This window comes from Triturus cristatus, chromosome 7 (assembly GCF_964204655.1).
Source record: "Triturus cristatus chromosome 7, aTriCri1.1, whole genome shotgun sequence".
Lineage (NCBI taxonomy): Eukaryota > Metazoa > Chordata > Amphibia > Caudata > Salamandridae > Triturus > Triturus cristatus.
Window position 1 is genome coordinate 640,470,598 of NC_140590.1, and position 14,586 is coordinate 640,485,183.

Below are 14,586 nucleotides of genomic sequence, written 5' to 3' on the forward strand. Positions count from 1 at the left end.
TGTCCACCTTTGTATACCATGAAATAGGTCTTGTGGTAATGTTTTTATGCTTTGTTGTGCAATTGTAGGAAATGCTTGTTTATTTAGCATTCTTTTCCTTTGTATGCTATGCATATGTGTTGGTGTGTTGTATACTGTGTATACTTTGAGTCTGTCGTTAGTCCACCTGTTCGCCTCGAAGGCACGGGGAAAAAATGGGTGGAACTGACGTCATCACGCCGACGTGGGCTTCTTATGGCTCCGGTGACGTTGATCGGAGTCGCGTGCGGAGCCGGTGTATTGTGACGTCGTCCACGTCGACGTGGAATGCTGGGGAAGAAAAGTTCCGTGGAATGCTGGCGCAGGGGATATTCACAAGGTGAGGAATCCACAGGCAGATACTGTATCCACCAGAAAAAGCGTTACCGAAGGTAAGTAACTTGTTCTTCACTAAGTGTAGGTCCCTGTTGGTGCTGGACCTACCTATTATTTCATTGGAACTTTCTTGCCTTAATTCAACAAGTGGTATCCGTTAGGTGTGATGGTACACAGCTTTTAGTTCTCTCCTTTTGGAGTGTTTTTTTCCTCCGCTTATTTTGGAGGGTATTCCAATCTTTGCAGATTGCTACTTATTTATTCTTGATGCCTTCCATTTGTATGACATCAATGTATTCTTATTCCTGCTGGGTTACTATGCTCCTCCTGCAGGAGAAAGGGTGTATCCATCTAGGTGGTTTTTTGGTGTCTTACACCTACGTTATTTGGCTTTTATTTTGGTGGTTTCTTTTACAAGAAAAATCTTTACTAGTGTTCTCCCTTTGAGAACACGTTACACTTATCACTCAAGTTTAAAATGCTAGGTTGGGAGGTGCTTCAATTGCCACTTTTCGTGGGTGGCAGTTGTTCCGAACCTTCCTTCTTTAAGAGATCCTCATCTGATTTCCTAATGTGCTAAAGCTACTTAGTCGTTTGAAGGAAGGACTCTTATTGGTCTCTCCCTTCAGTGTTCTGTTCTGTCCCGTTGTGGAGCACCAACTCCTTTCTATTTTTAGAGTGCATATTTTTATTATGTACAGGCAGGTTTTCTGATTGTACATTTTGGATATTATTCTGCTCTTTATAAGTACGCAAATTATGTAGCAATAGTTTTGCCTGTCTCTTGATTGTAGTCAGTCGTCTGGGCGTTTGGGTAACTCCCACAAAAAGAAGAAAGGTAAGAAGTCGAAGAGGTGTTCAACTTCACCTCTTCTGTCCAAATTATCTGACAAGATGATGGAACGTTGTCATTCAAGGCCTGGCTCCACAGATGAGCCTGGGCCGGCTCTGCACCGCCCCGATTTTCCGGGAGCCGGAGAAACCCCCTCACAACTTTGAGCCTTCGGGTCCCGCAGATTCAGGAGGGGCCCCTACTGATTTACCCCCCAAGGCCCCTCCCAGCGGGTCTGCCCCTTGGATCCACAGATGGATCCAGACCAGTGCTGGTCAACCTTCCCCAACACCAGTCCAAATGTCGACATTCCCGGCATTGGCGACGCCCGCAAACAGTGCCATCGTAATTCTCATCCCCTATACAGATCAGAAGGGGCATAGTACAACACCAACTCTGACTGGATCCTTGCCCTGAAGACCGGAACCTGAGCCCTTTTCTTACAGACTAGGACACGTGAAGGAATGGGAGGGACCAGTGAACCCTAAGGAATACCAGCCTCTAAACCCCGACATGTACTGGTGTGAGGAATTGGCAGACACCAGTAAACTGCACACCTCTTCAGATACTGGCATGGTCTCTCCTCCTTCCGTGGCTATTTAGGAGGGAGCGTCTTTTGCTATGGTGGAGAGAAGGGCGGCCGAGGTCCTTGACCTTATTCTGTCCTCAGTGACAGTTGAGACTAAAATCTTGACAGAAGTACTTCAGCTGGGAGAGACCCCCTCAGAACTGCTTCTCCCGTTTAATCAAGCCCTTACTTGACCTGATCCAAGCCCAGCATAGGGCTTTCTGTAAACAGGACAGTTTTCTGTCGCCATTGCGCCACCCCAGGAGATCCCAATTTCCTCACGCACCAGCCTAGCCTGGAGAGCTTGGTTGTCCAAGCCTCCACTTCCCACGTAAACCCTGGTGCATTTCCTACCACTCGGCCGTAAGGGGAATCGAAGAATCTGGGCACCTTAGGCACGAAAATGCTTTCTTCCACCAAGTGGCTTTTGGGCTGTTACTCTCGTCCACTGTGGGATTCAGTTGCGCAGGCCCAGAGGAGGCCAGGGCAATACTATCCCCAGCTATGGCAGGTGGGAGAGATGCAGCCAAGTTCACAATCCGATGTGGGCTGGATACGACCGACTCGCTAGGCAGAGCAGTTTCTTCGTTGGTGGCCTTATGGGACCACGCCTGTCTGAGAACGACTGGCTTTTCTGAGGATGTCCCATCCTTGATTATGGACATGCCCTTTGAGGCCTCCTGTCTCTTTGGAGACAAGACAATTTCAGCGCTGAAACACCTCAAGGATAGCAGAGCTACACCCAGGTCCTTGGGTCTTTCTATGGCCAACCCCAGGCCGCCTTTCAGTCCAGCTGCGTCTTTACCTGCTCAGCCAACCACAGCACACAATCACCCCAGCCTCTGCGTGGCTGAGGCTGCGATAACTCCAGACCCCGTGTGTCGGGTCAGTTCAAAATCTCTTCCCCCTCTCCCGCAGCTGCCTAACCTCTTTAGTTCTCTCTCCAACCATCATGAGCAGCAAGTGGGAGGCAGACTACTAGCATTTTCAGTATCAAATTTTCCCTTTTGCCCTTGCCAGCACCTCTCTGGTGGTTGCAGTTCATCTGCGAAGATCAGGGGTGCTAGTCTTCTCCTATCTCAACAACTGGTTGTTGAAGGTGGACTCGCCCCAGTCTGTTGCTTCCCATCTCAAGATTACTGCGATCCTCCTGCACTCGCTGTGGTTCGCTATCAGCATGCCAACATCACACCTGACTCTCTCTCAGGTGCTCCCTTTCATTGGAGCTGTTCTGGACATGGTGCAGATTTGGACTTATCCTCCCAAACGGCAAGTTTGGGATATTAAGGCTATGATACCGATGTTTCATCCTCTAGCCTGGATTTCGGTGAGACTGATTCTGAGACTGCTGAGCCTATTGCATCCTGTTTGTGACACATGCCCGCTAGCTTATGCGGGCTCTACAGTGGCCCCTGAAGTTTAAGTGTGCACAGCATCATGGGAATCTCTATGATATGGTCCAGATCCTGATCTTGGAGGGGACTGTAAAAGGTCTACAGTGGTGGCTAACAAACCGCAATTGCGTCAGCGGCAGACCCCTCTCCTTTCCTCAAGCAGATCTCACAGTGGTTACAGATAAGTCACTCATGGAATGGGCAGCCATCTGGGAGAGGTGGAGATCAGAGGCCTCTGGTTTCTAGCGGGGTCTGGAATCAATCTGTTGGAGCTCTGGATGATTTGATTGACACTGAAAGCCTTTCTTCTCTCCATCAAGGGAAGGCTAGTGCAGGTGTTCATGGACACCACCACGTGGTGCTGCAACCAACAGGGTGGGGTGGAATTGTGGCCATTTGTCAAAAGGCGCTGCATCTCTGACATAGCTGGAACGTCAGGGCATATCCCTGGTGGTTTTACAACTGACGGGCTCTCTGAATGCCAGTGCAGCCAAACTCAACTGAAGATGCCTAGCTGATCACAAATGGCATTTCCCATCCGAAGGTGGTACAAGATCTCTTTCAGCATTGAGAAGAGCCTTGGTTAGATCTATTCGCCACCGCCAGGAACGCGCAATGTCTGCAGTTCTGAGTGCTGTAGTTTCCAAGGCGGCTTTCACTCTGTGATGCTTTTTATCTCGAGTGGAGCTCACGTCTCCTGTACGCCTTTCTGCCCATATCACTCCTGGTCAGAATTTTCAAGAAGATCAGGAACGACTGGGCCCAAGTCATCCTTGTGGCTCAGATCTGAAAGAGACCCGTTAGCGATAGATTCCTTACCTTAGACCATCCCCAGGCGTCAGACTGGATCCGGAAAGTTTTTGTCAAAAGTATCCCTGCGCGTCGGTAGGCGTTGTCGTACGGCTCTGCGTACGTCGCTGGCGTCGTAGCCGCAGGGATGACATCGTCAGAGCTACTAAGACTCGCCCACGCGCGCTAACGTCAGTTTTTCTTTTTCCGCAGCAGCGCAGATCCGAGAGAGAGCGGTACCCCTAGTTAAAAGTTTTAACTTGGATCCTGACAACTTGTTTTGTCGTGTACTTGACTCCTTGTGTAATAGGGATGCCCGGGTTTAAGTCCTGTAGGGCCTGCCGTCAAAACATGTCGGTGTCGGAACCTCACGACGTGTGTCTCTTCTGCTTGTGGCGCGCCCATGACCCCGAGGCATGCCCCGATTGGCGGGTCATGGCACCGAAAGCTTTGCGGGAGCGTTCCCGAAAGTTGTTGGAGGTCCGATAATCGGTTCCGCGCCGATCGAGGTCCCACTCCCGTGGGATGTCGAGAGACAGGTCGCGAAGCCATCAGCATCGCTTGTCGGAATCGGGGACAGGTAAGTCTAGGCGCCATAAAAAGTCGAAAAAGCGATGTCGCTCTTCCTCTACCCCTCACCGGTCGCGGGACTCGGTGGAGGGGGCGGGTGGTGACTCCCCCGCGGATCCGATGGAGCCTCCATTGATGCCTGCGGCCTACCCAACCTTTCCAGGCCCACACGCGACGAGGTGCAGGCCTTCATGTCGGCCTTGCGCCATTTGTTTGCCCTGCCGGGTCCCTCCAGAACGCCTTCGGGCCCCGCGGATCCGTCGGAAGGGTTTGCCTCCATGCCGCAGCCAGTGGCCTCGGCTATGCCGGCACCATACCCTGCGGCGGCGCCGGCTCTCGCCTCTGCTTCGGCGCTGTGCGCGGCGCGGCGCCGCCGCTGGTGCCGGACGGTGCCGAACCAGGACTGGTATCTTACCCTACCATTCCATTTCTTGGAGGGGAGTTTATCCCATTACCCAGGGCACCTCATCCTTACCAGCCTTTTCAGCAACCGGTGGACGAAGGGGAGTACTGGGAGGGGTCTGAAGATCCTCTTGCAGCACAATGCGAGGATGAGCCTGAATGGGAAGGCGATGTGGAGGGTTCAGTGGTTCTGGATTTCTCTCCACACCCTGGTACTCTGTCCCCTTCTTCCGTGGCCACGGAGGAGTTTGGGACTTTTTCGGTGGTGTTGGGTAGGGCAGCTGAGGCTCTTAACCTCGAGCTCTATTCTGTGCCTATCAGGACCAATCTCCTGACTGAGGTCCTGCAGCCGCAGTCCTCCTCTCCAGAGCCGTTGTTGCCCTTCAATGAAGCGCTTACTGATATCCTGTTGGGCACCTGGGTCAAACCTAACACAGGAGTTCGGTAGACAAGGGTGTGGCGCGCCGCCATCACCCGGCGCCGGCCGATCCCAGCTTTCTCACACAACACCCCACGCCTGAGAGTCTGGTTGTCCAGGCTTCTGCCTCGCCGAATGCGTTCCCTTCTGCTCCTCCTGTCAAGGAATCCAGGAAACTGGAGCAATTTGGGAAAAGGATTTTCGCACCTGCTAGCTCTGGGTTGCGGGCGGTGAATACTGCGTGCCTGCTAGGCCGCTATTCCCGTTCTGTGTGGGACACTGTGGGCACAGGTGCTGCCTCAGTGCCCTGTGGAAGCACGGGCGGTTCTCTCCCAAGCCATTACCGAAGGGATAGATGCTGCAAAATGTACTATTCAGTGTGGACTTGACACAGCCGATTTTCTCGGTAGGGCACTTTCCACAACTGTGGCGCTCCGTCGTTATGCTTGGCTCCGAACTACTGGCTTCTCTGGGGATGTCCAGAATACCCTGTTGGACATGCCCTTTGATGGTACACGCCTCTTTGGTGATAAGGCGGATAGCACCCTGGAACGCTTTAAGGACCCTCGGGCTACGGCCCAGTCCTTGGGTCTCGCCATCACTCGTACTCCCTCAGGGTCCGCCTTTCGGTCCTTTCGAGGTCAAGGTCGGGGCACCCAGACGCGTTCTTTTCAGACCCGCAAGGCTGCACAGCCACAGTCTCAGTGCAGCCGCGGATGTGGGACCCTCCATGGTGGATCCCGGGGACAGCGGACGGGTCAGTCCACCACCTCCCCTACCGCCGCTGCCTCTAAACCTTCCTAGTCTGGTGTTTCAGGCCCACCTGACGCCAGTGGGTGGCAGGATTCACCATCACCTTCCCCACTGGCGCTCCATAACCTCGGACAGGTGGGCTCTGCAAATAGTCTGCAGGGGCTACTCCCTCCCCTTCGAATCTACCCCTCCAGCCATGCCACCTCATTCCCACCACATGTTGGGGGAGCACTTGGCACTTCTCCAGCAGGAAGATACGGCCCTCTTGGCCAAGGGGGCCATCGAGCGCATTCAGACGCCAGAAGTAGGTTGTGGTTGTTATTCCCACTTCTTTCTGGTTCCAAAGAAGGACAACGGTCTGCGTCCTATCTCAGACCTCCAGAACGCCAATCGCTTCCTCCGAAAGGAGAAGTTCAAGATGCTCACGCTTGCTCAGGTCTTGTCTGCCCTAGACCCGCAAGACTGGCTGGTAGCGTTGGACTTGCAGGATGCTTATTTTCATATCCCCATCCTGCCAGCCCACCGGCGTTACCTACGGTTCACGGTGGGCCACGAGCACTTTCTGTTCACCGTGCTCCCTTTTGGCCTTACCAGCGCCCCTTGGGTGTTCACGAAAGTGATGGTGGTGGTCGCAGCTCATCTGCGCAGATCAGGGGTTTCAGTCTTCACCTATCTCGACGACTGGCTGTTGAAGGCGGGCTCGCCCCAGGCAGTCGTCTCCCAGCTCCAGACTACGGCCGACCTCCTGCATTTGCTCTCCATCAACGTGCCGAAGTCGCACCTGATTCCCTCTCGGAAGCTCCTCTTCATCAGAGCAGTTCTGGATACGGCGCAGTTTCGGGTTTATCCTCCCGAACAGCGAGTCTGGGATATTCGGGCTATGATTCCAATCTTTCGGCCCTGGTCCTGGGTTTCGGTCAGGAGGACCCTGAGGCTGCTGGGCCTCATGGCCTCCTGCACATCGATCATGCCAGATGGCATATGCGGGCTCTGCATTGGGACATGAAGTTCCAGTGGACGCAGCATCGGGGGAACCTGTCCGACTATGTCCAGATCTCTGAGGGCACTGCACAGGACTTGCAGTGGTGGCTCACTAACCAGCATTGGGTCAGCGGCAGATCCCTCTCCCTTCCCCATCCGGAGCACACAGTAGTGATGAACGCGTCCCTCCTGGGATGGGGCGGCCACATGGGAGAGGCGGAGATCAGAGGCCTCTGGTATCCGGCGGAGTCCAAGCTCCATATCAACCTTTTGGAGCTCAGGGCGTTCCTACTTGCACTCAAAGCATTCCTTCCCTCTGTCAAGGGGAGAGTAGTGCAGGTGTTCACAGACACCACCACCGCCATGTGGTACTGCAACAAACAGTGCGGGGTTGGGTCGTGGGCCCTATGTCAGGAGGCTCTACGTCACTGGACGTGGCTGGAACGTCAAGGCATTTCCTTGGTGGTTCAACACCTGGCAGGTACCCAGAACGCCAGTGCGGACAAACTCAGCCGAAGGTGTATGTGGTGGTGCAAGGTCTCTTTCAGCAGTGGGCAGAACCTTGGTTATATCTATTCGCCACTGAAGAGAACGCGCAATGTCAGCAGTTCTGCGTGTTGGAGTTTCCAAGGCGGCACTCGCTAGTCAACGCTTTTCGACACGAGTGGAGTTGCGGTCTGTTGTGCGCCTTTCCGCCTATACCACTTCTGCCCAGAGTGCTGAAGAAGATCAGGCGCGACCGGGCCCAAGTCATTCTTGTGGCACCGAACTGAGCTCGAAGAGTTTGGTATCCCGAGCTACTCAGTATGAGCGTGGATCCCCCGATCCGACTGCCTCTTCGGGAGGATCTCCTGTCGCAGCAACAGGGGACGGTCCTCCACCCGAACCTGTCCAGCCTCCACCTCCTTGCGTGGAGTTTGAGCGGCGACAGCTGATTCCATTTGACTTGCCTCCCGAAGTCTGTAATGTGATTCTGGCAGCCAGGCGTCCATCCACTAAAACGGAATATGCCTGTCGGAGGAAAAAATTTGTGGCATGGTGCACAGCAAAATCTGTTGATCCTCTTGCTGCCCCTCTTTCTGAGGTCCTATTGTTCCTCCTCTCTTTGGCCCAGCAGGGCTCTGCTTTGGGCACTATCAAGGGCTACCTTTCTGCTCTTTCAGCCTGTCTTAGGTTGCAGGTTCCTGCAAACCTCCTTTCCTGGCGATTCATCCGGACAAGGTTGTGCTTCGACCGCATCCCTCCTTTCTACGTAAAGTAGTCTCTGCCTTTCATCTCGGGCAAACTGTAACTCTGCCCGCTTTCTTTCCGCCTCCGCACCCTTCAGGAGAAGAGGAGAGGCTCCACCGTCTGGACCCAAAATGTGCTCTCTCGTTCTATCTCAACCGCACTCATCAGTTCCGGGTAGATGACCAGCTCTTTGTTGGCTACGTGGGCGCCAAGAAGTGCCGGACTGTGCACAAGCGCACTTTCTCCCGATGGGTTGTCTTGTGCATTAAAGCTGGTTACTCTCTGGCCAAAAAGGAACCTCCTGTCGGGCTGCGCGCCCATTCTACCAGGGCGACTGCAGCTACTACAGCATTGGGACGCGGTGTCCCCCTGCAAGACACCTGTTAGGCGGCCACTTGGGCTTCGTTGCATACTTTCACTAAACACTATTGACTTGACAGTCCGGTCCGGAGAGACTGCTTCTTTGACCGTTCAGTTCTCTGTGACTTTCTGGTGTAATCTCACTTCGCAGACCCACCACCGGGGTTGGTATTGCTTGGGTATGTATTTTAAGGTTAGGAATCTATTACTAACGTGTCTCTTTCAGATGCACAAGTTACTTGTGTAACGATATATCTGTAAGAGACATTAGTTAGTGATAGATTCCTTACCGCCCGCCCATCCTCCCCGTTCTACGAACTTTTTTCTAGGGTTCAGGTCATCCCTTTCAGGGCCCTAGTTCTATTGCACTAGTAGTCAGTCTCTGGCATTGCTCTGCGCTTCTGGCGCGGAAAAGTTGGGTACAGATCTGACGTTACCGCGCGTGGGAGCGTCTAAGTAGCTCTGACGACGTCATCTCGGCTGCTACGACGCCAGCAACGTACGCGGAGCCGTACGACGACGCCTACCGACGCGCAGGGGTACTGCTGATGAAAACTTTCCGGATCCAGTCTGATGCCCGGGGATATGCTAAGGTAAGGAATCTATCACTAACTAATGTCTTTTACAGATATATCGTTACACAAGTAAATACCTTGTGTGTCAGGGCTTGGAGAGGATGGTATCCTGAGCTGTTGAGCAAGGCCATCTGTAGTCCGATCAGGCTGCCCCTGCAGGAGGATCTTTTGTCGCAGCAGTAGGGGAGGGTTCTCCACCTGAACCGGCCAATGATCCCCCTTCTTGTGTGGAGTTTGAGAAGCAACAGTTGACAGCTTTTGACCTTCTGCCGAAGGTCTGCAATGTCATCTTGGCAGCCAGACGCCCCTCCACCAAGATGGTATATGCCTGCTGTTGGGGCAGATTTGTGGCACAATGCTTAGAACAACAGATTGACCCCCTTTCTGCTCCTCTTTCTCTAGTCCTTCTGTTTATCCCCTGTCATGCCCAGCAGGGCTCTGCTTTGGGCACCTTAAAAGGCAATCTTTCCGCTATCTCTGCATTTCAGTGGTTGATTTATCAGCCATCCCTTTTCAAGTCCCCTATTGTACATAGGTTTCTGAAAGGTGTCCAAAATGTGTTCCCTCCGTTCCCATTCATCATACCTCAGTGGGACCTAAATTTAGTTCCGACTTTCCTAGTGTGCACTGCTCTTCGGGCCAAACCACAACTGTCCTCTCAGGCTTCTAACTATCAAGACTGCTTTTCTAGTGGCAGTGACATCTGCCCAAAGGGTCATTGAGCTCCAGACTTTGTCATCTAAGTCTCCGTACTCACCTTCTTCCCAGGCAAGCTGGTCCTTCACACCATAGCTTCATTCATACCGAAGGTGGTAACTCCCCTTCATGTAGGCCAGCACATCACCCTGCCTACCTTTTATGCTCGCCTCATTCATCTAAAGAAGAGGAACGCCTCCTCCAGCTGTACCCAAAAGGAGCGTTGTTGTTCTACTTTGACTGCACAAAAGAGTTCCGGGTGGACGAACAACTCTTCATGGGGTATACAGAAACAGACCATGTCCCAATAGATCGTACTCTCTATCAAAATCTGCTACACATTGGCCAAAAAGCAACCCCCTGAGGATTTGTGGATTCTCATTCCACAGAGTAAAGGCTGTGGCCAGTGCTTTAGCATGCGGAGTTCCGGTCCTGGACTTTTGCAAAGCATTAACATGGGCATCTCTGCACACGTTTACCAAGCACTGGTGCCTGGACAGTCAGGTATGTAGGGATGGGCACTTTGCCCGTTCGATCCCACAGGACTCTTTAACATGAAATTGTTTTGCAGACCCACTTTAGGTGAGGTATTGCTTGGGTATTTATTCTGAGCAAGGAATCTGTTTCTAGTAGTCTCTAATAGATGAACAAGTTACTTACTTTTGAGAACGCCTTATCTGGTTTGACTCTATCTAGCCGCAGGTTCCTTACCGACCCACCCATCCTCCCTGCTCTGCGAACAGATTTCTATGGATAAGGCTATTCCCCTTTAAGGGCCCTAGTTTTAAACACCAGTAGTCTGTGTTCTTCATGGCTCCACGCTCCTTGCGTGGAAAGTCATGCACAGAAACCTACATCAGCATGTTAGGGTGGTGGCTATATAGGCACCCTGTACGTCACTTCTGGCGCGGATGACACCACCTACCGGCATGCAGGGGTACTGCTCACGTAAAATTTCCAGATCCAGTCTGACACCTGGAGATAGTTGTAAGGTAAGGAATCTGTGTCTAGATAATCTCTACCAGATAAGGCATTATTGAAGCTTGTGAAAAGTGGGAAAAGGCAGTACTGGACCTGACCAACTCTGTTGATTTAGCAGTACATCAACATCTGCTACAGTTTGCCCAAAAAGCAGCCTCTGGAAGGCCTGCAAGCTTATTCCATCAGAGCCGAAGCTGCTATCACTACGTTAGCACACAGGTTGCCTGTTATGGAGATTTTTCTGGCGGCTACCTAGGCATTGGTACAAACGGTCATGAAGCACTACCGCCACAATAGTCTTGGCCGTCGAAATGGGCAAATTTTACCAGTCCTGTGGGACTTTTTGGTATGAGCCAGTTCACATACCCACCTCGCAGAGAGGTACTTCTGTGATATCTGTTCACAAGGTGAAGAATCTGTAGTTAGAAGTATCCATCAGAATAACAAGTTACTTAGCTTCGGAATGCTTTTTCTGGTGGATACTCTGTGTAACTGCAGATCTCTGCCTGACCTGCCACAGCCCTGTTCTGTGAACTGAACTCTTTTCCATCTCCGGATTTAGAGATCGGCGCACTGGTCATGCAGTCAGCTGTTGGGCTCTGCGTCGAGGGCACAGGCAGCCTAAGAAAGCAATGGATATCAGCACACATGGGTTTCACCTACATGTGGCTCCGCTCTTCAATTCCAGTGCGGTACGGCGTCAGCTTGGAGCTGCACAATGGCAGCTACTGCATGCAGGTGTATTGCTCTAAAAGTATCCGAATCCAGGCTGATGCCTGGGAAATGGTCAATAGGTGAGGGATCTGAATTTAGACAAATATCCACCAGCAAGAATGTTACCAAAAGTAAATAACTTAATCTTCTGATGGATACTTTATCTAAACCCAAATTACTCACTGCCCTTCCACATTCCCATTATGTAGAGTGGCCTCATTTTAACATTTAAAATGGTTCCAAATGACTATTCAGTATGATGTTACCAACACACTCCGCATCTAAGAGAGTGGAAAGTGAAAGAAAAAAGTGATTTCATTGCACATAGGTGACGCACATATGCAGCTCCTCTCTTTCACTTCCAGGCAGTATGGAGCCAATTAGGAGCCACATGGACCTACAGGCTCACGGGAACAGTGCTATGGAAAAATCTCTGGATCCAGTCTGACTCCTCGGGGCTGTCCTAAGGTGAGGACTCCATAGCTAGATTAAGTGTCCATCAGAAAGACTGTATCAGTTGGTGGCTCAGTAGGCAATTTAACTATGCCAGTCTTACTGTTTTGCAAAATTTGCTTGTCTGGTTCTTGGCAATTGCACCTCCTCTAACATGGTTCATGTTTACCCACTGCCAATTTGAGGAGGCACTAACATTCCAAATCATCATCATTATTAACCTACTACTTGTGATTCACATACCATCCCCAGTCTCTGAATGACATTTTCCTACAGAAATCTCTTTTAAAAACATCTTCGTAGTACAGCAATGCCCATGTTTACTCCTCTCACTCTTCACCATGCACTGGAATGAGCACCAATGAAAGATTGCCCCTCTGCATCCTAGCCTCTGGTCTCACTCAGAATCCCCAACTTTTAGCAAAACAGAACCCATCACCAGGTTACTAACTTAACCCTTAAACTTGAATATGTCAGCACCCTTGTGGTACACCAACGAACCGATGAGCCCAGGCTGCCCCCAACCCCCTTTCTTAGCAAGCCTAAATCCAAATCAGTAGTGTAGTATTCATGAATATAACCAGTAATGGAATTGTCCTATCCTTTCAAGGCCAAATTTTGAGGGGAGGATGACTTGTTAAGATGATGGAGCAACGGTGTACGAAATTGCTTTATTATTTGAGAGGGATCAGAGCCCCACTCTACTAATAACCACAGTCCTTGTTAGGGCAAACCACAAAAGTCACTAAATAAAGCTGTGCTCAACCCTTTGGTAGCTTGGCACAAAAGCAGTCGTGCTTAACTCACAGCCAATGTGTAAGGTATTTACGCAGCTCCCAGACTGTATTAAAGTGAAAATGCAAGACAAGAAAAATACCAAACCAATTTAGGAAAATGGAGGAAATTTTAATAAATAAAATTACTCCACAATAACAAACCTCCATTTGGTAGAACCGGAGATGTTCATTTTTCAGTAGAAAAAGTGCCAATCGCAGTTATGTGATTGCGCTGGACCGGGTCAGAGTGAAGAGTTAAGGCCGACCGCAGCGGAACACAGATCATATACATGCACCAGGTACATCCCAATGGAAAGTTTGCCTTCTAACATAGTCTAGCTTTTACACAAGGAACTCTCGTCGACGAGGTAGCCGGCACTAGTGCTCCAAGCTGGCTCCATAGAGGGGCTCGTTTACGTTGGTTCGCTGAAGTTCCAGGCCTTGGGCAAACTTCGCATTAGCGGGGCACTGCAGTACGGCTGTTGTCAGCTGGTCAACGATCGAAATGTTGTGTTGGTGGGAAATGTGGGGCCGTTATTGTTGACACAAAAATCTCTGGACTGCAAAGACCAGGGTCTGTATCCAGGAAAGTGTCACCTGCAGTCGGATGGTTTTCCCGGGTTGGCCTCTGTGAAGCCTGCTTGCAGTCGCAAGAAGCCCGGGGACAGTTCTTTGTGACATGAAGATCCATAAGAGTCTGTTTTTTCATCTGAACTCCAGTTCTTGCAGTTTTAGGGTTGGAGGAGTAAACTGTTACACAATCCCAGGGTCCAGGATACCCAACCGAAATTAATAATTGCACATTCTAAGAGGGACATTGCCTTCATTCCTGCTTTTCTGAGTGAGATACCATCACAGGAGATCCACAGGCCAGCAACTGTTCTATTCTCAATACCTTTGCAAACCTTTATGGCCTTGTTTGGAGAATCAATTCATTTTTGGGTATTGCTTATATTTGCTTATCTGAGGCACCTCTGTCTAGCTGTGTTGGCTATTATTGTTAGTGTGGCCTGTCAAAGAATGAACTTTGTTTTAGGGAGGTGTTCCCTTTGCATAATCTTTATCAACTACCTTCCTTCCCATCTCAGTATCTTCTGACACCTACTGGGCTGCAAAATTCACTGAAGTTTCAGAAGCGAAGAGGTTTGGGTAGGCCAGCACCAGATATGTGCTAAGTGTCATCACTTTTCATTGACATTGTGCATGCAGGTGTGATATGTAGAATGTAAATGGTGCCAACTGACTCTCTAACACAATTTTGTTTTCAGTACCCCTGCTAGCTGTTGTAGTATTTCCAAGATAACGTACATATAGAGAGAACACATTTTCTGCGAAGCATTGTTGTATAGCTTTAGATATTAAAATTTGTGTAGTTAAATTTATTGTTGGTACTTGGAAAAATGTGTTACTCATTGCACTCTCATTAGTCATGAATGTTGGCATTACAGATGGGAGTACCTGAAAGCAGAAAATAGGGAAAGAATAAATAATTTCAGGCCTCGAAAAATCCACTCGCCCCCTCCCGTGAAATTTTAGCAGGTCGAGCTATTTTTAGTAGCCCTTATTCGACCCCACTGGAAAGTAAACTTAAGCTCGAAGAAACTGGTGTTCTTTTTGTACAGAAAGTGAGTGAGCAATTAACACGTTTTTAAATCGTGTTGTATCTTGACACATTTGCCAACTGCTCAAGGGCAGAGGTCAAATGTCAGTTTGTCTTTTTACTTATTGTTGCTCATGTGT

General features: G+C 50.5%; 1 protein-coding gene across 3 annotated transcripts in view; it reads left to right on the forward strand.

Moving 5' to 3' along the window:
• The window catches only part of HELZ (helicase with zinc finger), a 2,003,166-nt gene that overhangs the window by 1,888,481 nt on the left and 100,099 nt on the right, over positions 1–14,586 (forward strand). The gene's annotated exons all lie outside the window — the stretch shown is intronic.